Source organism: Miscanthus floridulus, chromosome 14 (assembly GCF_019320115.1).
Source record: "Miscanthus floridulus cultivar M001 chromosome 14, ASM1932011v1, whole genome shotgun sequence".
Taxonomy (NCBI): Eukaryota; Viridiplantae; Streptophyta; class Magnoliopsida; order Poales; family Poaceae; genus Miscanthus; species Miscanthus floridulus.
Window position 1 is genome coordinate 48,155,208 of NC_089593.1, and position 23,353 is coordinate 48,178,560.

Sequence of the window (23,353 nt, forward strand, 5' to 3'; positions counted from 1 at the left end):
TACTGATGGGCTGAGAGTAAGGCTGGATAACAAACTGGCTCGGCTTGGTTCGGCTGGACTCGTTCTGGCTCGTTAAGATAACGAGCTAGCTCGGCTCGGCTCATTATCCTAACGAGCCAGAAAGCCAGCTCGGCTCGGCTCGTTAAAAGTTCGAGCTGGCTCGTTAAGCTCGCAAGCTAGGTATAAAAAATACACAAAATATAATATTTGCATTTATCTAAAATTTAAGAATAATAATAATATAAAAGAAATGTATTTAGACCAGTTACCAGTTAATTTATAGGGTCTAGACCAGTTATCAGTCAATTATAGAGTACACGACATGAAGTAATACAAAAACTAATATAAGTTTTGATACTTTTTTTCCTAAAAGCTTACTCGTTTAGCTCATGAGCGGCTCACGAGCTAGCTCGAGTTAGCTTATTATAGCTAACGAGCTAAAATCTTAGCTCGACTCAGCTCGTTATCGTAACGAGACGAGCCGAGCCGAGCCAGCCACGAGCCGAACGAGCTAACGAGCTTCTGAGTTTTTCGTGTAGACTTACCTGAGAGCCTCGGCGGCGTCTCAGCCCCCTACGGTCGGTGGCGTCTTGGCCCTCCCCTCTAGTGGCGCCACTTCCCTTGCCTTGTCGATCCGGCGACGCTCCCTCCCCATCTAGTCTCTGGATCTAGCGCTCCACTCCCATTTTTTCTCTCATTTCTCTCTTCTCATTTCAGATCCAGATCGACCGGAGCTTCCCAGGCGAATCAGGGAAGAGGCGGCGGTGGCCCCCTTCCCTCCCGTGACGGCGCCCCTTCTGCTGACCCGTGCTCGGTGGTGGCGGCGGCGGGCCCCTCCCCTCCCACCTGGTGGCCATGTTGACAGCCAGCGGCGACGAATCAGTCCCTTTGGCGGCGGCGGCCCCTTGCCCCCTCCCCCGGCGTGGCGAGTGCGGGGCTTGGTGGATCCTGACCCCTCACTGATGGCGACGGGGCCCCCTCACCTAGCAGATCCGACGTTGGCGCCTACGAGATCTAGTGCCCTCGGTCTCCAACATGTGATGGTGCACTGATGCAGTGGTGAATCCACCTGCGGAGGTCAACTGCTGGCATGCAGATCCAGACATCGTCGGCAGCCGCAGTGGTTAGACGTCTTCAGCAGCAAGATTCGCATCTACGAAGCTACTAGCCAACAAGGCAGTGGTCAAATCTACGAACAAGAGCATGTCGGGTGCTCCACCTCTCGTGCTCCTTCACCCAGGTACGGATGTTCTTGTTGATTCCATTGTCTTTTTCTTGAATGATGCTTTTAGTTGGATTACTACTAGCTGTGTTCCGATTATAAGACAATTACTTAGAAAGGAGCTGTATAAGAAAATTACTACTATTAGTGAAATGAACTCAATAGAAGTAATTTCAAAGTGTTTCTCTTTCTGTCATACATACATATAAAAAATACTCTGTTGTAGCAGGACCGGCCTGTAAGACAGTTACTTTTCTAGAGCTAATTTCCTCCCAACTGATTACCACACACGCACAGCTATGCAGAGTCTCTGCTATTATGGGTAGCTAAGATGAAGTCACATTTCAGTTCCTGGTACTAACTTACTTTTCTAGACTGTATTTGTAGTATTGTGTGTCAAGTCTGTCTGTTGGTGCAGCCAGTAGATCATTTGTTCTGTCACTATTTATAGTAGTTTGCAACCCAGTTAGTACCATCTTAGCAACCCAATTAGCTTCTTTTTCAGTCTTGCTAATTTTCCAATTTTACACATTTATTTTATGGCTGATGTAGCTTCCAAATCATTAACACTAGTTATGTCTGTTTTTAATCATTTTAGTTAGCCTTCCACCAGTAGGAGACGTCGGCTTCATCTGCACTCCAGCAACAGTGGCATGCCGCTAGCACGAAAAAGGTATGCTGGAGAATGCTCTACACTTGTTTGGACTTATCACTGTCTCCACCAGTCATAAATTTGGCATTGATTTTATGATTTATCTATCTTGATCTATGTATGCACTTATTGATGTTACAGATTTAAGATTTCTGACTATTAATCATTGTGCTATGCTTTTGACAATTGCATGTGTGAGCACCTGATACTCATATGCTCTTGAATGTTGAATACCGAAGCTGATCATTGTTGTCCATATGCTCATGTATTCTAAAAAATTCGTATCCTATTATGCATGCCACTATGCTTCCTGCAAGACCATTTGTATACTGCTCATATGCTCATCTTTAAATATGTACATCGCTATCTTGTCACTTTGATACACATTTCTTGATTAGAATTTCCCAGAACCTGGGAACTGACTGCACATTGTATCGTATCTGATTATGCTTGGTTGCTGTTCAAGTTCTTAAATTAATTATCTAGCACATAGGTAATTTAATACAGCCTATAGCTCTTTGGGATGCAAGCATCAAATGCATTAGCTAAGTGCAAGAGGCCTCAACATCTGCAGGGACGGTGTGCTGCTTCAAGATGCATTCTGAGATCACTCAGTGAGGACCCAAAGTAGTTCCTCTGGTGCCGGCTATGCTGTAAGGTGCAAGCGCACAATAGCAGGGCACCCAGGCACTGGTAGACTGCAGTAGTATGTACGCAAAGCTTGTTTTTATTTTTATTTTTATTTTTATTTTCAGTTCAACGCAAAGCTTGTTTTAAACTTCAGTAATCAGTTTGCAATAAGATCCGTGGATTTCTTCTTACTAATGGTTACTATCATTTGAGATCGATCGTCATCAAATTTCTTGTGTTATTTTGGTGGGCGATTGCGTCTTTGACAATTTTTGGATGCTGCTACTCCTTAGCTGTACAATTTTGGAGGCAAATTGCTATCTTCTAGTTTATTCCAATGTACAACTATGTACATTGGAACTTGTACTTTATTAGACTACTGATTCTATCATTTTTTTATGAACTTTTGGATGCTGCTACCAGCTTGTGAACAGCAAGCCGACCATAGTACTAATGGATGTGCAACCTACCGATTCATTGGTCATGACCTAATGGCTGTATGGTTGTGGATTTTGAGCTTTTGCCCAATGTTTGTTGGTTTTCATGGACATGTGCTTTGCTAAACTTTTGATAATCAGCTAGGATTAGCCATTCTTTTGATCATTAGATACTTCAAACAAGGACTAGTTTGATGTTAAGTGACATTACATGTATAATGTACTTGTTCGATACATGAATCATTGTAATGAGATCACTTTTGAATGTCATCATTTTTGTGTACGTGAATCAATGTATGGCTAATGTTTGATCATTAGCTATAGTTGGAGACCAGCTTTTATTTTTTTTTATCTATTTACAATTGAGCCTGTCCGACTATTGGTCACTAAAAGTTATTATAGCATTGGATTGTCAGTCGCTAAAAGTTCTAACATGTCGGTCGCTAAAGTTGGACTGTCGAACTGTTCGTTGCTAAAGATGATGTCCGTCGCTGTACACATATAACGACGGCTTCATTAGCAACTACAGGGCTCCGTCGCCATAACCTTTAGCAACTGAGTGTCTATTGCTGTACACCTCTTTCAGCCTCCAAATCAGCCGTTGTTTAAAGGCTGTGGTGTAGTGCACTTGGGGTGTACCCTCGCATATCACTTAGATAAAAGGTTAGTACACTAAGGTTTAATTAGTTATCTAAAACCAAACTAGGGCTTTCAATCTTCCCATTTTGGGTAATTGATGACAACCTTCACAAAGATATGAATTATAATCATTTTTGGATTTATGTTGCTTGCTCAAGGAATTTTACCATGTGTAAATGAATTTGGACAAGTTTCATAAATCTGAATTGCTAGCATTAGCTCCCCCTACATATATGTTAAGAGTTTGGACCTAAAAGCTTGCACATATGCATGAATATGAATTGTGGGAGAGTAATGGCTATCAAATGATGCTATAGTGTAAAGAATGGACCTTTTGTTGGTGGTCCTTAAAGACAATATCCGACCGCCAATTATATCCAAAACAGGAGAAATAAATAAACTTTTGACACATGCATTTACTATTGACATAGTTCCACTTGTATTGGAAGAAACATGTTTTGTAGGACATACATTTGAATACAAGTGAAAAACAAGACAAAAAGCGCAATTTAGAAAGCGTAATGTAGAAATGCGCAATGGAATAAAAGGAGAAAGCCCACCTACGTAACTTACCTGGGTCGAGCACCGACGTGGGAGGAGCCTAGGCCCAGCCACCAGCCCACCTGGCAAAGGTGGTGGCCAAGCGAGCCAGCCAAGGTGCGGCCGCACCCTGAGTGCACGCGCACCCCAGGTGGCGTGCCCCGGGCCCATCCTCCACAGGCGGTTGCATGGTGGCATGCTGAGGTGGTATAGGGTAGTTTCCTAATTTACTAGGGCCAAACCGACCTCCAGCTTGTATAAGAAGTGGGGTGGAGCTCTCTCCCTACACACACCTCATTTGGAGCCTCTATCTCACTACCGTCTCTTGTATTTTTACACTTTTTAGTTCTATTTGTGCGCTAGCAAAGCTATCAAGGAGAGCTTGGCTCCTTGGAAGAAGAGAGAAATCTTGGTATGAATAGTATGAAGAGTTCTTCCAAAGTCTTACTCTCATATCTTCAATATAGTTGTGCTATTGAACTAGAGTATAGTTTAATATTATAATCATGACATTTGAACTAGCATATAGTTTTGATGCTATGAGCTTAACATGTAGAGCTTTTGCTTAAACATTCATATAACTTTTATGATTAGAAGTAGAGCTAAGTTGAGGTGACGGTTCGTCGTTCCTTCGGGTTTGCCCATGTCCTATGCTTGTCGATCCGTAGGGTCAGAGTCCCAGGGGGGATATGGGTAGTTTCTTTGTACACAGGCGTGGTGCTCGGGTGCACAGGAACATTCGGATATGACGGTACTCCACGGTTGAGGGGTAGGCGGCAGGTGGTGATAGCCCTGTCCGTCCCTTGTAATCCCCCACATTCGGGTACTGTGTAGGAATCTTAAAGTCTCGCGCTTGCTGGCAGACCAGTGCTCGGAGATCTCCCCGTCCATCTTACACTTAGTTCTAGCTCTAACCATGTAATTCGTATGATCATCAACTGTTCTTTGCACGGCTATATTAGGCCAAGCCTGCTCCACTTAGGAAGATTCTTTCATTCTTTGCTTTCCTTTTATCCTTGAGGCTGGCTCAGATGTGTGTCCACTATCCTTGAAATACCGTTTTTACCCCTGTCATAAACTTTGGATCACTATGCAAGTATATATTTCTTGTTCATATCCATGCAAGACTCTTTACACCTTGCCTTCTTTTGGGAAAATATAAATAACAATAGCCTAAATACTTCCGGGTGAAATGCTACAACGATAGATCCGTGCGCTTACAGATATTGTTTCTGTAACCGTTAAGAACTATTGTGTTGATATTTCTTGGCAGCGTCACTAAGGTTTACTAAATCTTAGTGATGGTGCTAAGAAATACCAATAGGCATTTCAAGTGCCACTGCTAGGGATGGATTTATCTCCAACCTTTGTAGTGACGCTAAGAAATGCCAACAAGCATTTCTGGTGCCGTTGCCGGGGAAGGCATAGGTTAAAGAATCTAGTAGGACATGATCGTGATCACATGCATGTAATGGTAGCCATAGTTTATGTAGGCTAACTCTGCTTGTTTTCTTTCTATTGTGGATGAAAACAGGATAGTGTATGACCGGTTACAACTTGCCAAACAACTACACCGATAATCCGGAGGTACTCCTAAGGAAGAGCTGGTCTCGTACCGCTTCTTCTGCTACTCCATCGGCAGTTGAACCAGTCACCCCTGAACCATTCGCTACTACTGCTACGACCAAGTCACTCTAGCTATTGCCAACGTGCCCATTGGGCCCGCTATCAACATGGGCATTGGAAACTTTGAGCTCCGGACTGGCCTCATAACAATGGTGCAAGCGAAACAATTCTGTGGATTGCCTAGCGAGGACACAAGTGCACACTTGTAATACTTCCTTGAGCTATGTGACACCATCATCATAAAAGATGTCGCACCAGCAAGCATCAAGCTCTGTCTGTTTCCCTTCTCCCTCACGGAAGGCAAAACAGTGGTTCTATAAGGAAAAGGAAGCTGTCAACATGTGGGACAAATGTTTCGTGGTGTTCCTCATGAAGTTTTTCCCCATAGTCAAAACCAATGCCCTGAGGGGGAAAATTTCAAACTTCTAGCAGACTTCAATGGAATCTATCCCTGAGGCTTGGGAGAGGCTATAGGATTACATCCAAGCTTGCCCGCACCATGGGATGGAGAACTGGCTCATGCTCCAAAACTTCTACGAGGGGCTGATGCCCATGTCAAAGGGGCACATAGATGCCGCTGCTGGAGGAGCGTTTCTTTCCCTCACCATCGATGGAGCCATGGCTCTCATCAAAAACAAGGTGGCAAATCAAAGCTAGGGGAAGAAAGAAATCAACAAAAAGGCATGCATACCGTGAAGGAGGTGGATATGCTTGCCGCAAAAATGGATCTACTATTGAAAAGACTGGATGAATGTGTCGCTAACAAAGAAGCCATGAAGAGCACCGTCTAGGCCATAGACTCACATATGACAAGTGAGGTCTATGGAGAGGTCGGACACTCGAGGAATGACTGCGGGTTCTGACAAAATAACAATGGGTGGAATAACCAATCCCGCCCCCAAGGAGGTAACAATAATTACAATTCAAATTTCAATTCAAATCAACCCTCCTTGAAGGACCTAGTTCTAGGACAAGCTAAAATCAATGAAAATATCACTAAAAGTTTATGTTTAATGATAAAATGATTGAAAATATAAATTCTAAAATTGAAAGTTTATCCTCCTCCGTAAAAAAAATCAATTGAGCTTTAATAAAATGATCGAAACTCAAATTGCTCAAATAGCTGCCGCTATTCCTGCCAACCATTCGGGGGAAAATCCCAGGGCAACCCTAGAATTCCCCTGAGTTTGTTCATGCACCTGTAGAGCAATAAAGGAGAAGTTTTGCCGAGGGACTATAAATGTCGAGCACTTGACGAAGGTAAATCGGTAGTTATCTTTGAAAAATTCAAAAGTTCAAAATTTTCAATTTTCAAAATTCAAAATTTAAATTTTTTACTTCAAAATAAACTTTTTAGGAAAATAAAATAAAAATAATTTTTGGATAGTATAGATTTTTCTGTTATCATTTCTCATTTTTAAAATATTTATGAAAATTTAAGAATACAACAAAAGTTTTGTGGAAAATCAATTTTGTGAGAGGGATTTTGAATCCGAGGCAAGCACCAACGGCTACATCTTCAAAATGGTTGTTGGGAGCCAACAGCCAAAGGGGGGCTGAGCGGGCCCACCTCTGGTGCGGGCGCAATAGGGGTGCGGGCGCACCCCGACTGCCTTCGCTGGCGCTGCTACTGCTCCAACGGCTCCTAGCCATTACTCCCTCCCCCTCTCGGCCGGTGCTTCGCACTATAAGTAGGAGAGCTCAGGTGTGAGCCCTCACTCACACTCCACTCTCCATTTTTTCACTCCCTCTCACTCTCTTTGCTTCACCACTTGCAAAATATTTTTCCACAAAGCTTGAGAGCAAGGAAACTCTACAGAAAAAATCCTAGCTCAGTGCCACCAAGTCAAGCTTGCGGGTCACTCGATTTATGTAACCTCGCTTTCGAGCCTATTGTGTTGTTTTTGCCATGGGAAGGTTCGGGAAAAGCATAGCCGGTGCCGTGCTATGAGTATTAATGCCATTTTTGGAGATGACTCCATAACACTTGAAAGATGGAATCCTTAGCGGTTGCTACTTATTAGAACGACTTGAGAAAAGCTTCGTAGTGAACCCTATCAACCTTTCTTAGAAGTGGGTCAAGAGGCTAATCACCTCAGGCGAAAGGTCAAATCATGGCTCATGGTGAAAGTGTACAACCTCTACAGAGTATAAAACTATTATAACAGCCATGCTCATGGTCACGGGCGGCCTAGACTTCTTATGGAATTGTTGGATATTATTGTTTTATTATGATAATCATGCTTATCATTAATGTTATAATGCCATTGCCTTAATCATGTGGTTAAATTGGGTTTTGAGTACAACATGGCAACTAAAGCTTAATGCCTAAAAGTGACAAGTTGCTTACCGTAGTTCAACAGTGTCTAGCCTTTGAGCCATCATTTGTCCATGTTATATTTGTTGAGTACGACATGTGCTCACCCTTGCTATTTCCCCCACACCCCAAACACTAGTAAAAGTTATTCCAAAGATTGATGAAGGCATAGAGTTCTCAGGAGACTATTAGAAGTGCGTATGAACCCCCAATCAGCTGTCCCTGTGAAGAATGGAGCCTGAAGATTAGTTACCGTTCCACGATACTTTGATGTAAGTGTTAATATAGCTATGTATATGTTATTTAATAGTATTGTTTCTGATACTATTCATTCTGTTGTTATATGTGTAGACTTCCTGGGCACACATATAGCGAGCTTGGTTTTCTTTAGAAAACTGGGCACTATAGATGGGTATCAAAGCGATGTTGACTATAGGACGTATGCCAAGTTAGCACTGGTCGCCTTCTAAACATTATTTTGCTACAAAACTACTTGTTCATCTTGTCGACTTATTGAATTGATTATTTCTCATCATTTTCCTATTGTCAGCTCTCCTTGATAGGTTCCTGTCGATGTCTATCCATGAAGGGTCATACTCTGACCTGAATGTGTACAGATGGCATTGGTTGGGTGGCAAGATGTGCGAATAACTCATCCTACATACTAGCCAGTTGGCTACCTCCTACAGCAGCTATGCTCTGAAGGTTAGTCAGCCAGCAAATGTTCGTAGTCGGATAGTCTACCCAAGGTTCTAGGCTAAGACACACTTCACTTCTGTTATCTACCCAGATGCACTACTCTTCTCCTCTTGGATCTAGGGGCATCGGGTACGAAAATACCTACTGAGAAGCACTTAGAGTATGTGTATACACCAAAATTTGGAAGAAGAGTCGTAGGGACTCGAAAGCTCCCAAGATCATGTCATCAAGGAATCAATTGCGTGCAAATCGGAACCAGCTGATTCGGATGCAAAAAACTGGAATCGACTTTCTTTAGATAGCGCCAGCGGATAACGACAAAGGCTACGTTCGGCGCCAGGACGAAACATGTTGGACTCTACAAAAAGGGAAAGATTAGAGTCCAAGTTATCTTAAATTAGAAATGTTTTCTCTAGGGTCAAAAATTGTGATGAGTCATGCTTAGACAAGAGTCATGCACAGGTCCCGGGTATAAATATCAAGCCCCAGTTATTGTAAAAAACAACAATCAATCCAATATACAAGTTATTTACTTTTTCGGCTCCAGCCACCCCTTAGGAGTAGGAGTAGAGTAGATATCGGCGAGTTCTTCAGCAAGTACAGTTGCATCGATCCGGTTGACCATCACTGCTTGTTGTAAGTACCGTCATGGCTTATACCTCTGTTTGTACGGCTACATCGATCCGATCGACCTCCACTACGACTCTGGAATAAGTTAGTTATCGATTCTTGTCTAGTTCAAGCATGGCTGCATCGATCCAATCGACCCCCACTACATGAACTAGATCAAGGTCAAGTTATCGGCTCTACCTTAGAATAGCAGTCTTTGGTAGATTCATTAAGTTACCGATATTGCTTATTACTTTCATTATTTATCTTAATTACAACAATATCACTTTGCCCGATTGAGATTGATCTAGATTGGCCTTATATCTTGTTTAGCCCATCGTTTGTTAATCTAAAACTGATCTAATCTATACCTTAAATGATGAGTTATGTTTTATTGGTTGTTTTACGTCAATCTTGATCATGCATAGCGTGCGGTTAAAGTATGTTGCATTTTGAGTAGATTTATTGGCTAGCGAGAACTGTTCCATGGCCCGTTATCACGGCCTGTGTGATTCTGCCTCACACCCCACTGTTAGCACCGTGGAATGTGGATCATTATTTGATAGATCTATTCCTGATAAGGCATGACTTTAACTGTGCGCTATGCCTGAATCGACTGTTTTAGCCGATATCGAGTGCTTTCACGAACAGTTCTCATCACGAGACTGTTGAAGTAAAGATAGGTTGAAAGATATGTTAGCCCCATGATCTTATTATTGTATTACGGACTACATGATTCTGCCTCATGCCTCACTGATATTAGTAATGAGTTAGGGTCGTCGAGTCTATTATTATTTCTATGGCCTGCATGATTCTGCCTCATGCCCCACTAGTCATAGCGATAGATAAGATCTAACATGTTCATTAGATTTATCTTTATTAAACGATTAAGTGATGTTGAATTGTTTCTTTATATAAAAAGGGGTTCGGTTACTTGTAATCATTGGCTTAGCATAAACCAATCATTATGGACATCTTATTGCCATTGATTAATATTTGTTCAAATAACGACATTTACCCTGAATGATAACTGATTCTTCTTATACAATCCAATGAGCTTTAACCGATTTATTCTCATGAATATGCTGGAATCGGCTGTTTAGTCAATCTCCTTTCATACCGGCTCTCAGAGCCGCACATTCGGGACTGTCTAGCAACACCGGCAAGTTCTGCCCTTAATTACTGATGAACTTTCTCTCCTTTTCAATTATAGGGTCAAATTGACTGGCATGTCTTAGGAGGAGTGCGCAGGATCGACCACCCCTACGCTGAAGCTAGGCGGATCTACAGCTCCATCGAGCAGACCCTTCTGGCTTGCTACGTGTGTCCTCGACACGGGATGAAAATTCTGTGTTGACACACATTTGTGGCACGCTCGGTGGGACCCCACAATTGTCATGGTAGTTCACAACAACAACGACATCCTTATGCTGCATTATGAAGATCTACCTGATGGGGATAAGGGTATCATCAGCAATGCGACAAAAGAATTTTAGAACAAATGTTTGTTGTCCTACACCAAAACACGTGACCACACAATTGTTCAGAAATTTCCACTACCAAGAGTTCTGTTACATGGGCAGACAGACACAACTGAAGCTGAAGACAGGCGTTTCTTTAAGGATATTGTAGACAAATCTATTCGTGATGCCATATCTAGCCATAACGAAGTTTTCATGGACATATTCCACAATGCCATGAGGGAGGCAATTCATGGGTTTCCAGTTGGTCAAGGTGGGCTGGCTTATTACAACATTCCAGATCCGTCGATCTAAGGGACCAATCAAGTCGGTACCAGCCATCAAGAAGCAGCACCAGCTCATAGTGGTGATGTCTAGACAGTTCAGGGTTCATCTGAACAAACTCAAGGAACTACTGCAAATCAGACACAATACAATCCTGGACCATCAGTATAGCATGTGCAACAATCGACGTGGCAAAGTTAGAACCAGGTGATTAATTTTGGCACATTAGGCCACATACCATCATCACCTCAGAAAATAGCATCGTCAATTCAAAGGATCCGTAGAGATATAGATCCTTATGTCTACAATCAGAGACTTCAAGCAATAGGCCAGCAAAGGGCCCAGCGGATTGAGATTCCACAAGGGTATCACTATGGCACAGATTATAATACCCTCCACATGATGCCAAATCCAGGATATCAAGGCACGCGGGATTTCAATCCGCAAATGGGTCAACAAGTGTAGAGGTGTGGGGGTATGGCCCCCAAGACATGGGCCGCACCATCGGAGGTGGCCTAGCCCATAAGATCAAGGCGTGCACGGCGCTGCTCGGCGTGCACCGCAAGATATTGTATAGTACCAAATAGGCTACTTTACTTGTAACCCTGTCCTTCTAGACTATATAAGGAGAGGCAGGGGTCCCCTAGCAGATACGATCCATAACGATCCATCAGATCAGATCTACTTACAGATCAATACAATACACCAAAGACACAGGACATAGGGTATTACGTCGATCAAACATCCCGAACCTGTCTAAATCGCTGTCTCTGCGCCTTGTGTCACCATCCGGTTCCTGATTACGCGCACCTCCACCGACAAATCTACCATCGTGGGATACCCCTCGGTGGACTACCGAGCATATTCTATCGATAGTTGGCGCACCAGGTAGGGGTGTGCGCTTGATCCATGATGAGCCAGATGGACCTCAAATCAACAGCGTGTTCTCATCATCAATCTCATGGAGATCCATGCTGGTCTATGACGACGATTCATCGCTGCTACACCAGCCCCTGCGACAGCAGATCCGATCTCGGAACCACCTCCGAGGTTGCCTTCACCAACAACTCACCGCCCACCAGCTGCTCGCCGTCAACGCCAACCAGATAGCGCCATACGCCGCTGACCAAACGCTCTGTCCAAAGCTAAGCCATGCTTTAATATTCTTCTAAATATTCTCCAATCTTCGTATATCGCCATAATGTTTCTTCGAACTGTTTTCTCTATATTTGCTCTCCAAACGATTTTCCAAACCCTTGAACAGTCCCGTTGATGCTCGGACGCCTCCAGAGACGGCCCTGTCTCTGGCTCCTTCCTACACGTGCTACGGGCTCCGCACTCTGCGTTATGGGTGGTCGGCAGTGGCTCCTTGGTCACGCTTGTTCCTCCTACACGTGCATGGGCTCCGCGCTCGACGTTATGGACTATGGGCTAGCTAGGGCTGGAGACTTAGCTACACACTAACTATTCGGGCGGTTTATATTAAATATAAATATATTTTTCACGCCAACTGATCGCCGAGCTGCATACGCCGTTTCACCACCATTGCTGATTTTTCTCCAGAGTTCATCTATTTTTACATCATGTACTACCCGTTCTACATGTTTGTATTGTAGGATCATCGTCTAGGTGATCGGATCACCTAGTGCTTGGGCTTCTCCACCGATCAACTGGTCGGACTGCTTGATTCATGGACTCCGTCACCGACCAGTGATTGGACTGTTCACCGGTCATTTCTACTCAATGCACTTCGCCGCCGACCAGTTGACTAGGCTGTTCGCCGCTCATGCTTCATCGCCAGCTACGCCAGTTACTCCTCATCGCTCAGATTCTTCATGCTCGAGGACTAAGTGGGCACACTTCACCGCACGGACGTCGTTAGCTACGTCGGTGCTCGGACCTCGCCGCCTATGCCGAGGACTCCTCGTTCCTCGGTGCTCAGACATCGCCGCCTACGCTAGGGACTCCTCGCTCCTCGGTGCTCGGACATCACCAGCGACACCAGGGACTCATCGCTCCTCAGTGCTCGGTCATCGCCAGCGACACTGGGGACTCCTTGCTCCTCGGTGCTCGGTCATCACCAACGACGCCGGGGACTCCTCGCTCCTTGGTGCTTGGTCATCGCTGCCTACGCTGGGGACTCCTCGCTCCTCGGTGCTTGGATATCGCCAGTGACGCCAGGGACTCCTCGCTCCTCGGTGCTCGGTCATCGCCAGTGACATTGAAGACTCCTCGCTCCTCGCTCCTCAGTGCTCAGTCATCACTAGCTTCGTTGGGGACTCCTCGGTGCTCAGTCATCGCCAGCGATGCCGGGGACTCCTCGTTCCTCGGTGCTCGATCATTGCCGCCTACACCGGGGACTCCTCGCTCCTCGGTGCTCGAACTTCGCCGCCTACGCTGGGGACTCCTTGGTGCCCGATCATCGCCAGCGACGTCGGGGACTCCTCGCTCCTCAATGCTCGGTCATCGCCAGCGATGCCAGGGACTCCTCGCTCCTCAGTGCTCGGACATCGCCGTCTACATTGAGGACTCCTCGCTCCTTGGTGCTCGGTCATCACCAGTGACACTAGGGACTCCTCGGTGCTTGGTCATTGCCAGCGACGCCAGGGACTCCTCGCTCCTCGGTGCTCGGACATCGCCGCTTACACCGGGGACTCCTCACTCCTGAGTGCTCGGACATCGCCAGCTTCGTCGGGGACTCCTCGGTGCTCGGTCATCGCCAACGACGCTGGGGACTCCTCGTTCCTCGGTGCTCGGTCATCACTGCCTACGCTAGGGACTCCTCGCTCCTCGGTGCTCGATCATCGCCAGCTACACTGGGAACTCCCTAGGTGTTCGGACATCATCGGCTACGCCAGGGACTCTTCGGTGCTTAGATCTTACTACGTCTCGTCGGTGTGCTATCAAGCTGCTCTATGCTATTCGGATCAGGGTGCTGATCTTAGGCAGCACATTTAGGGTCTTGATACGCGCATGTTAGACGACGTTGGCAAGCTTTCAGACTTCTTTGACCCTGCTACAAGATTCATTCTTCATCTTCCAGTAGGCTCGGGGACTAAGTGGACACACTTCACCTTGCGGTGAATGTGCTTGTTCTCATTTCGAGGCTATGCCCAGGGACTGGCTGCCTGCTCAGCTCGTCTTCTACTTTATGACCCTGGCACCATGTGACTGCATCACCTACTATTAGGCTCGGGGACTAGCTGTGGGGGTATGGCCCCTCAGACATGGGCCGCACCATCGGAGGAGGCCCAGCCCACAAGATCAAGGCGTGCACGGCGCTGCTTGGCATGCACCGCAAGATATTGTATAGTACCAAATAGGCTACTTTACTTGTAACCCTGTCCCTCCAGACTATATAAGGAGAGGCAGGGGTCCCCTAGCGGATACGATCCATAACAATCCATCAGATCAGATCTACTTACAGATCAATACAATACACCAAAGACATAGGACATAGGGTATTACGTCGATCAGACGACCTGAACCTGTCTAAATCGCTGTCTCTACGCCTTGTGTCACCATCTAGTTCCTGGTTACGCGCACCCCCACCGACAAATCTACCATCGTAGGATACCCCTTAGTGGACTACCAAGCATATTCTATCGACAAGAGGAATTCAAATCCACAAGCTGATGAATTATTGCTGAGGGTGACCGAGATGATGAAAAATCAGTTTGGTCTGAAGCCAAAAGGACTGACCTTTTCATACAAACGCCCATATCCAGAATGGTATGATTTGGTTGCTCTTCCCACAAATTATAGGCTCCTAGAATTCGCTAAGTTCACGAGCCAAGACAGTACAAGCACGATAGAACATATTGGTCGGTATCTTACACAATTGGGCGAAGCGTCAGTTGAGGATGCCCATCAGGTTAGTTTCTTCTCTCTGTCCTTATTAGGGCCAGCCTTCACTTGGTTTTCATGATTGCCAGTCAATTCCATTGCCAATTGGGCTGACCTAGAGAAGAAGTTTCATACATATTTTTACACTAGGACTGGAGAAAAGATTACCGATCTGACAACTATAAGACAGAAGACTAATGAATCGGGCATTGAATTTCTTCAGAGGTTCCGAGAAACCAGGAACTTGTGCTTCTCCTTAAACTTGGTCGATGATCAATTAGCTGCTTTAGCTGTTCAAGGAATGCTGCTGATGTGGAAAGAAAAACTGATGGGACAAGAATTTGACAACTTGGGTCAATTGGCTCAACAAGTAGCAGCGCTCAATAGCCAATTCCAGAGTATGTGTAGAGATACCCGGTTCCAGAAGAATACCATAGTAGCCAAAGCTTATGATCTATACTCAGTCGATGACGACTATGAAAATGAAGAAGAGGTTGCTGTGGCTGAATGGAATTGGGGCAAGAAGACAGTGATGGTGCCGAACCCTTGGGTAAGAGGAGTTGAGGAGAGCTATGACTTTGATGTCACCAAATCAGATAAGCTCTTCGATTTCTTGCTTGAGAAAGGGCAGATCAAGCTGCCCAATGGTCATGTCATGTTGCCCCATGATCAGTTGAAGAATAAGAAGTTCTGCAAGTTCCATAATGCTACTTCTCATTCCACTAATGAATGCAGAATCTTCAGGTAGCATATACAGAGAGCTATTCAGTAGGGGAGACTCAAATTTGATACATCTTGGAAAATGAAAGTTGATGATAATCCTTTCCTAGGAGATCAAAACATGGTTGATGCTGGGCTATTCAAAGGAAAAACTAAGGTCTTAACACCAACCAAATCAAAAGAAGCTAGAACAGTCGATCCCAAGATGCAAATATCGGCTGACGAGTATAGAGAGATTAGGAGACGTCGTGCCGAGCAAAAGAGCCGATACGAGCAGGGGAAGGCATCCAAAGCAGAGACGACAAAGCCATGGGTCACATCTCGGATTCTGTTGAATAAATGACAGTGGTAGAAGAAAAAGGATTATCAGCGTTGGTTGAAAGATCAAGCGTACCAGCATCAATTGAAAGAAGAGAGGTATGAAAGGAAACAAGCCGAATTACATTGGAATTGTCCTTTCTTCAGACATTGCTAGAATGAAGGTTTGTAGTTGCCTACTAGACATGACTATCCAGAATGCAGCAATCAATATCGAGAGTATATGCAGTCTCAAACCAACCGCCGGTCTATCCATGCTCAAGATGCATACCATCATAATAACATGGATCAGCGCTTAAAAAATAAAAGTGTTCATGATCGGCTTGGAAAAAGAGTCATTGACCAGGACTGGGCTGATTATGAAGAGGAAGGCAATGAAAGAAGATATGTGTGGCAGGAAGGCCAGTGGTGCCTAGGAGGTTTAACAAGAAGCCAGAAGAGAAGGGTGCAATGCCTAAGATATAAAGAGATGGAACAGGCTCAGGCATTCGGTAAAACTCAAGTGTGGCATACCAAGCAAATAGCCGATAGGAAGCAACCATCGGCTAATATCCAAATGGCTTTTCTATTGCCATCGGAATTCAGAGCTCCGGCAGATCAAGAAGTTTATTCGGATTTTGATGAATTAGAGTATGAGGAGATAGTTGCCAAGTTGACGGTTGTACAACAAGCAATATTTGATAAACCAGTCAAATATCGGCACTTAAAAGCATTATATATGAAAGGTCTTGTCGATGGGAAGCCAATGAACAAGATGTTGGTGGACGGAGGTGCTTCTGTCAATCTTATGCCTTACACCACTTTTCGTAAACTTGGCAAAGGACCAGAAGATCTGATGGAGACTGACATGATGCTTAAGGACTTCAAGGGCAATACATCAAAGACCCGTGGGGCAATAAACGTCGAGCTAACAATTGGAAGCAAGACTCTGCTCCTCGATCATGATTGGATTCATGCGAACTGCTGTATACCATTGGCCATGCATTAGTGTTTGATTTAATGGCATGGAGATGATGTTGAACTGGTTCGTGCTGATGAGTCCGTGAGCATCGCAATAGCCAATCCAGTCTTTTGGGAACTAGGAGATTTTGAATGTTTTTCTAGCAAATCATGGGAAGGAGGCTTCATTAAAATCAGCAATAAAAGCCAACAGCCGATGCAAGCGATCGACTCTGAGAGTTTGTTTTAGTAGAAACAATCATGGCTTCACATCGGCCATTGGATTAAAGGAAAAATAAGCATTGAGTCTTGGAGATAGGTTTAGGCCGACGTATGTGAATGCTGAATCAGAGTATAAGCGTGATTCAGAGTTAGTGGATTCCTTGAAGAAGTTCTATTTCGCTTAATAGGATGCTTGACCTTGGTTGATTAATCATTTGACTTTTGATATGAAAAGCTCTATGGTACGTTATCCTGACACTTGGTCAACATTCGATAGCCGATTTGTTCTCGGCTCTAATAGCCAGTACCAGAAAGGTATCACCTCTAGTTCAAAAAAGTGAAAATCTTCAAAGACAATAAAAGCTGATATGTATGTATCACCTATAGAACAAAAACAAAAAGCAAAAAAAAAAACAATCATACACAGGGGCATTGCACTGAGGCACATTCATGAAAGAATAGGAGTCTTTGTTCATCAGATTACCCTAAGTACAAACTAATCAAAGACCTTGTTCACCATGTCCTGAGCGGATGTGATGTCTACTATGGCCTCCACTGCCATGGTGAATTCTTTGAGCAGGTCCTCATGCTCCTCAGGGCCATCGCCATTGGGAAACCAGTCTCCATGGCATGGAGCTCGTACCCAGTTTGGACCTGTGCCGCAGTCAGTGCCACCGTCGCACCAAGATGAACATCATGGAGGGCAATCTCCTAAACGTGGGCTAGGATGTCTTGGAGATGAGTGGCAATAGGGGAACCCCACGCATTGACGGCATCCACGGCCGTGTTTGCCGCCAGCTAGAGAGACTCCAACTACACCGTCAGGGCTGACAGTCACAGGAACAAAAGACTATCAAGATAAAGAAAATGGAAATCGGAATGAGGCATTCCTAGAATTTATCTTACCCACCACCATGGCATCAGACTCGGCTAGCCATGCTCGGACGGTGCTGGCCTCCTCCTCAGCCGCATTAAGGGCTACTTGGAAGACTCCGAGATGAATCTCCAGCTGGCCATTGTTTTGAATCACATCGAAATAGTGGTCCTTGGCCGCTCTCCATTCTTGGAAGAAGCATCGGGCATCATCACCGTCATATGAGTTAGAAGAACCCAATGATGAAGCTAACACAGAAGATGCAGCATCAGTGGGTTCGCCGGTCCTGGGGAAAGGATGATGGCTGTCATTCACAATGAACCTATAGGCAAGTTAGAATAGGTCATCATCATGAACAAAGGTTGCCAATCTCACCTCATGCATCAGAGACGCTAGTTCATCGGCATGTCTTCTGCTGGGATCTCCTCTGTCGCGCGCTTACCTCGATTATCTTCGCTGGCCATGAGAAATGATTGGATCTATGGAAGAGAGGAAGAAAACAGCTATAGGGTTTTGGCAAGTGGAAGAGAGCAAAGGAACAGTTGCGAATAGAGATGTGTTTGAGGCCAAAGCCCTTGGCTGGTATTTGAAGACATGAAGCGAAGAGGCAGACGCCTCGGGACACGCAAAAGGCAACTGCAATTAATAGAAGGCGAAACACCACTTCACCAATGTCGAAGAGAATACGGTGCTAGATGACTAAGGATGGAAGATGGAAAGGCTCCCTTAATAAAGGCTGTGTTTTCAGACCTAGATAGAATTAAAGCCAAGAGTCTAGAATCGACTATTTTTAAAATCGGTTCTTCAGCCGGAACAAAGGACCTAATCTTCAAATGAAGAAGGGAGATGAGACTTTTGAGAAGGCTGGGGATGAATTACCCTTGATGACCAAGGGCAAAAGGGCTGATAGAGCCACCTTATGAACCCGTGTATAGCCATAATACAGTCCCTCCTTGGGAAGTTCAAACCGGATCGAGGTGAGTTATGTCGAAGTCTACAAGAATTTTGTGATGAATAGCTTAGAAGATTTGTGTTGCCTTTGGCTGTGCAATCTTGAAAAGCATTGAAGCCCATAAACCAAGGATTGCAATGTTATGATTAAAAGGGCAAGAATGAGCAATTCTCTGAGAGAGATTTGGTTTGAAAAGTAAAATTGCCGATCAGGTCAAAGGACAACAAATCTGGCAAAAGTAGTCGACTAATTGGGAAGGACTTTATCGGATCAAGCGTTGTGCGCCGAGTAATATCTATATTTTGGAAACACTAAAAGGGGAAGAAGGATTCGGCAGAGCAATCGAATGGGGAATATTTGAAGGAATATTACCCAAATGTTTGGATTAATACTTGACAACCAATTTGCTCGTTTGACAGCTCTAATAGCCGATACCAGAAGGATATCGCTTCTGGTGCGAAAATAAACCCAGAAGGGTAAAAGCCGGTACAATGTGTATCGCTCGTAGGAGCAAAGCAAACATGGACAGAGTGATGCATATAGTGTGAAGTATGAAACAAAAGAAAAAAATCACTTAAGACAGAGGAATTGTTTGCTAATATCACCTATTACAAACTATAGGCCGTAAAACACTTTGGCTATTATATCATTGGCCTAGGAGATAAAGGCTATAGAGTTAGCAGCACTGAAGAAATCCTCAATCAGGCGTTCATGATCCCCAGGGTGCACTGCTGTTGGAAAACCATGGGGGAGAAACCGAAGTTCATGGCCAGAATGAGCTTGCACGGAAGCCAGCACCATGGCGGCACCATGGCGAACGCCATGCAAAGCGACCTCCCTGACGCGATTCAGGATATCGTGTAGGCGAACCAACAAGATGGCACCTCTGGCATTGATGAATCCCACCACGTGCTCCACGGCCGATTGAAGGCTCTCTAGTTGGGTAGACAAATCTAAGAAGATTCAAAGGGAAGGTGATCAGAATCTTGAGAATGAAAATAAAAAGGGAGCAAAGGTCATGACAGATGTCTCACCCGTGATTTTTGCCTCATCCTTAGCCAACCTATCCTCCACTGAATCGGCCTTGAGAGGTGATCGGCATCGAACCAAGGCCAGAGCTCATTCTGCAAGGGAGAGACATTCAGTGAGACTCTGGCCATGCCGATCAATGGAGGCAAGTAGATCGTTGTTGTCAATCCGCCTCCTTTGATAACAAGGGAGCTGGCGACAAGCTATTAAAGAAGAAGACCCTAAAGGCCGAACAGAGTCGGTCCTATTCCCCGAGGCAGTGGGGGCACCACGAGTTGCACCCTCCTGCCCATGAAGGCGCTAACGCAATGATGTAGGTCCATTGAGGGCCTCCTCAACGCACTTCTTGCTATTCTCCATGATCTCAAGCCTATGAAGAAGCAGGAACTATACTAAGGACGCAAAAGGTTTGAGGTAAAGCAGGTTGTTTCTCGATCCCCAGCCATGGCCTATATATATAGCCCGGGAAGGTAGAGAGATAGATCTCACCAGCGGTGTGAAATTGAAATTAGATATGGAAAAGGATCGACGCTCCGAGAATTCAGGGAACAGATAACGAAGAGATAACAGATTCAGACTTATTGTGCTCCCAAGTTATAGAATGCCATGGGATAGATGCAAAAGATTTACATTGACCAACAATCAACCCACCAAGGCCTCTTTGGATTGAAGGAAGTTCGAATCCCCACAGGGCCAAAAGTCATCATAAACCAAGTCACATTGGCCCATTAATAAAATTGCAATAGGAAAGGAAAAGGCCGCTTGTCTAACAAATGCCCAACTGATTTCTCGAAGCCGCTGGAAAGAAGCTTGTGGCTTTCCTAGTGGGCATTTGATTAAGCAAACAAGGGGAAAGTGTCCACGCATTTTAGCCTTTACAAACACTAGAATAGCTCTGTGAGCACGAAGAGAAGACCCAGGCGATATCACAAGGATTCTTCTAACAGTAGTAGCTGATTCTCTTGCTCGACAAGGTGCTAAGATGGGAGACACAATCGCCCTATGCATAAGAATTCTTCTAGCCGCTCGAGATCTTCATAGCAAAAGGATAGACCATGGAGGGTCCAGCGGAGTTGAGAGCACTCGAGGGAGCAGATGGAAGAAAAACATGGCTGAATTGTTTAGTTGCTCTTGACAGGGTCGGATAGGCCTCTTATAGCCGGCTCGGGAAGATGAATCCAAGTGCCCGTGAAGCAGCGATGCTCTTGTAAAAAGTTTTGAGACATAGGCTCATGAGTGGACACAAGCAATGACAAATGTGGACCCTAGATCAAGGTTCTGTACCCATGACTGTGGACCAATTAGGGATATAGACATGATAATTTTGGAATAAAATTACTTTTATCCCAAAATTAGGGGCCATGTGTTTACACCAAAATTTGGAAGAAGAGTCGCAGGGACTCGAAAGCTCCCAAGATCATGTTATCAAGGAATCAATTACATGCAGATCAGAACCAGCTGATTCGAATACAAAAAACTAGAATCGACTTTCTTGAGATAGCGCCAGCGGATGACGACAAAGGCTACGTTCGGCGCCAGGACGAAACATGCTGGACTTTACAAAAAGGGAAAGATTAGAGTCCAAGTTATCTTAAATTAGGAATGTTTTCTCTAGGGTCAAAAAAATTGTGATGAGTCATGCTTAGATAGGAGTCATGCACAGGTCCTAGGTATAAATATAAATCCCCGGTTATTGTAAAAAACAACAATCAATCCAATATACAAGTTATTTACTTTTTCGGCTATGGCCACCCCTTAGGAGTAGGAGTAGAGTAGATCTCGGTGAGTTCTTCAGCAAGTACGGCTGCATCGATCCGATCAACCTCCACTACTTGTTGTAAGTACCATCATGGCTTATACCTCTATTCGTACAGCTGCATCGATCCGGTCAACCTCCACTGTGACTCTGGTATAAGTTAGTTATCGATTATTGTCTAGTTCAAGTATGGCTGCATTGATCCGGTCAACCCCCACTGCATGAACTAGATCAAGGTCAAGTTATCGGCTCTACCTTAGAATGGCAGTCTTTGGTAGACTCATTAAGTTACCGATATTGCTTATTGCTTTCATTATTTATCTAAATTACAGCAATATCACTCTGCCCGATTGAGATTGATCTAGATCGGCCTTATATCTTGTTTAGCCCATCGTTTGTTAATCTAAAACTGATCTAATCTATACCTTAAATGATGAGTTACATTTTATCGGTTGTTTTACGTTAATCTTGATCATGCATAGCGTGCGGTTAAAGCATGTTGCGTTTTGAGTAGATTTATTGGCTAGCGAGAAACGTTCCATGGCCCGTTATCATGGCCTGTGTGATTTTGCCTCACACCCCACTGTTAGCACCGTAGGGTGGGGTTCATTATTTGATATTCCTGATAAGGCATGACTTTAACTGTGCGCTATGCCTAAATCGGCTATTTTAGCCGATATCGAGTGCTTTCACGAACAGTTCGCATCACGAGATTGTTGAAGTAAAGATAGGTTGAAAGATATGTTAGTCCCATGATCTTATTATTGTATTACGGCCTGCATGATTCTGCCTCATGCCCCACTAATATTAGTAATGAGTTAGGGTCGTCGAGTCTACTATTATTTCTACGGCCTACATGATTCTGCCTCATGCCCCACTAGTCATAGCGATAGATGAGATCTAACATGTTCATTAGATTTATCTTTATTAAACGGTTAAGTGATGTTGAATTATTTGTTTATATAAAAAGGGGTTCGGTTATTTGTAATCATTGGCTTAGCATAAACCAATCATTGTTGACATCTTATTGCCATTCAATAATATTTGTTCAAATAACGACATTTACCCTGAATGATAACTGATTCTTCTTATACAATCTAATGAGCTTTAACCGATTTATTCTCATGAATATGCTGGACTCGGCTGTTTATTCGATCTCCTTTCATATCAGCTCTTTGAGCCGCACATTCAGGACTGTCTGGCAACACCGACATGTTCCACCCTTAATTACTGATGAACTTTCTCTCCTTGTTAATTACATGGTCAAATTGACTGGCACATCTCAAAAGGAGTGTGCAGGATCAACCACCCCTATGCTGAAGCTAGGTGGATCTATAGCTCCATCAAGCAGACCCTTCTGGCTTGCTGCGTGTGTCCTCAGCACGGGGCGAAAATTCTATGTCGACAGTATGAGTACTCTGTCATAGGCAAGTAGGTGTTGTCTTTGGCATTGTCTAAAAATATCTTGTATCCAATGCTTGTATCCATTGAACTGTTGTTGAATAAAAAATCTTCATCCGAGTACTGTGCTGTTTTAACTCACACTATCAAGCAATTATCCGAGTACTGCATCAATTATCT

The 23,353-nt window shown here is 44.5% G+C and overlaps 1 long non-coding RNA gene and 1 other non-coding gene across 2 annotated transcripts; one reads left to right on the forward strand and one right to left on the reverse strand.

Annotated features, from left to right (window-relative positions):
- The first annotated feature begins 501 nt into the window (after positions 1–501).
- Positions 502–2,898, forward strand: LOC136504614 (uncharacterized). Its single transcript, XR_010770933.1, has 3 exons — positions 502–1,240; positions 1,821–1,895; positions 2,449–2,898. It is a non-coding gene; the product is annotated as an uncharacterized lncRNA (long non-coding RNA).
- Positions 2,899–6,145: 3,247 nt separating this feature from the next.
- LOC136506369 (small nucleolar RNA R71) lies at positions 6,146–6,252 on the reverse strand. The gene has a single exon (XR_010771578.1). It is a non-coding gene; the product is annotated as a small nucleolar RNA R71 (small nucleolar RNA).
- Positions 6,253–23,353: the final 17,101 nt, after the last annotated feature.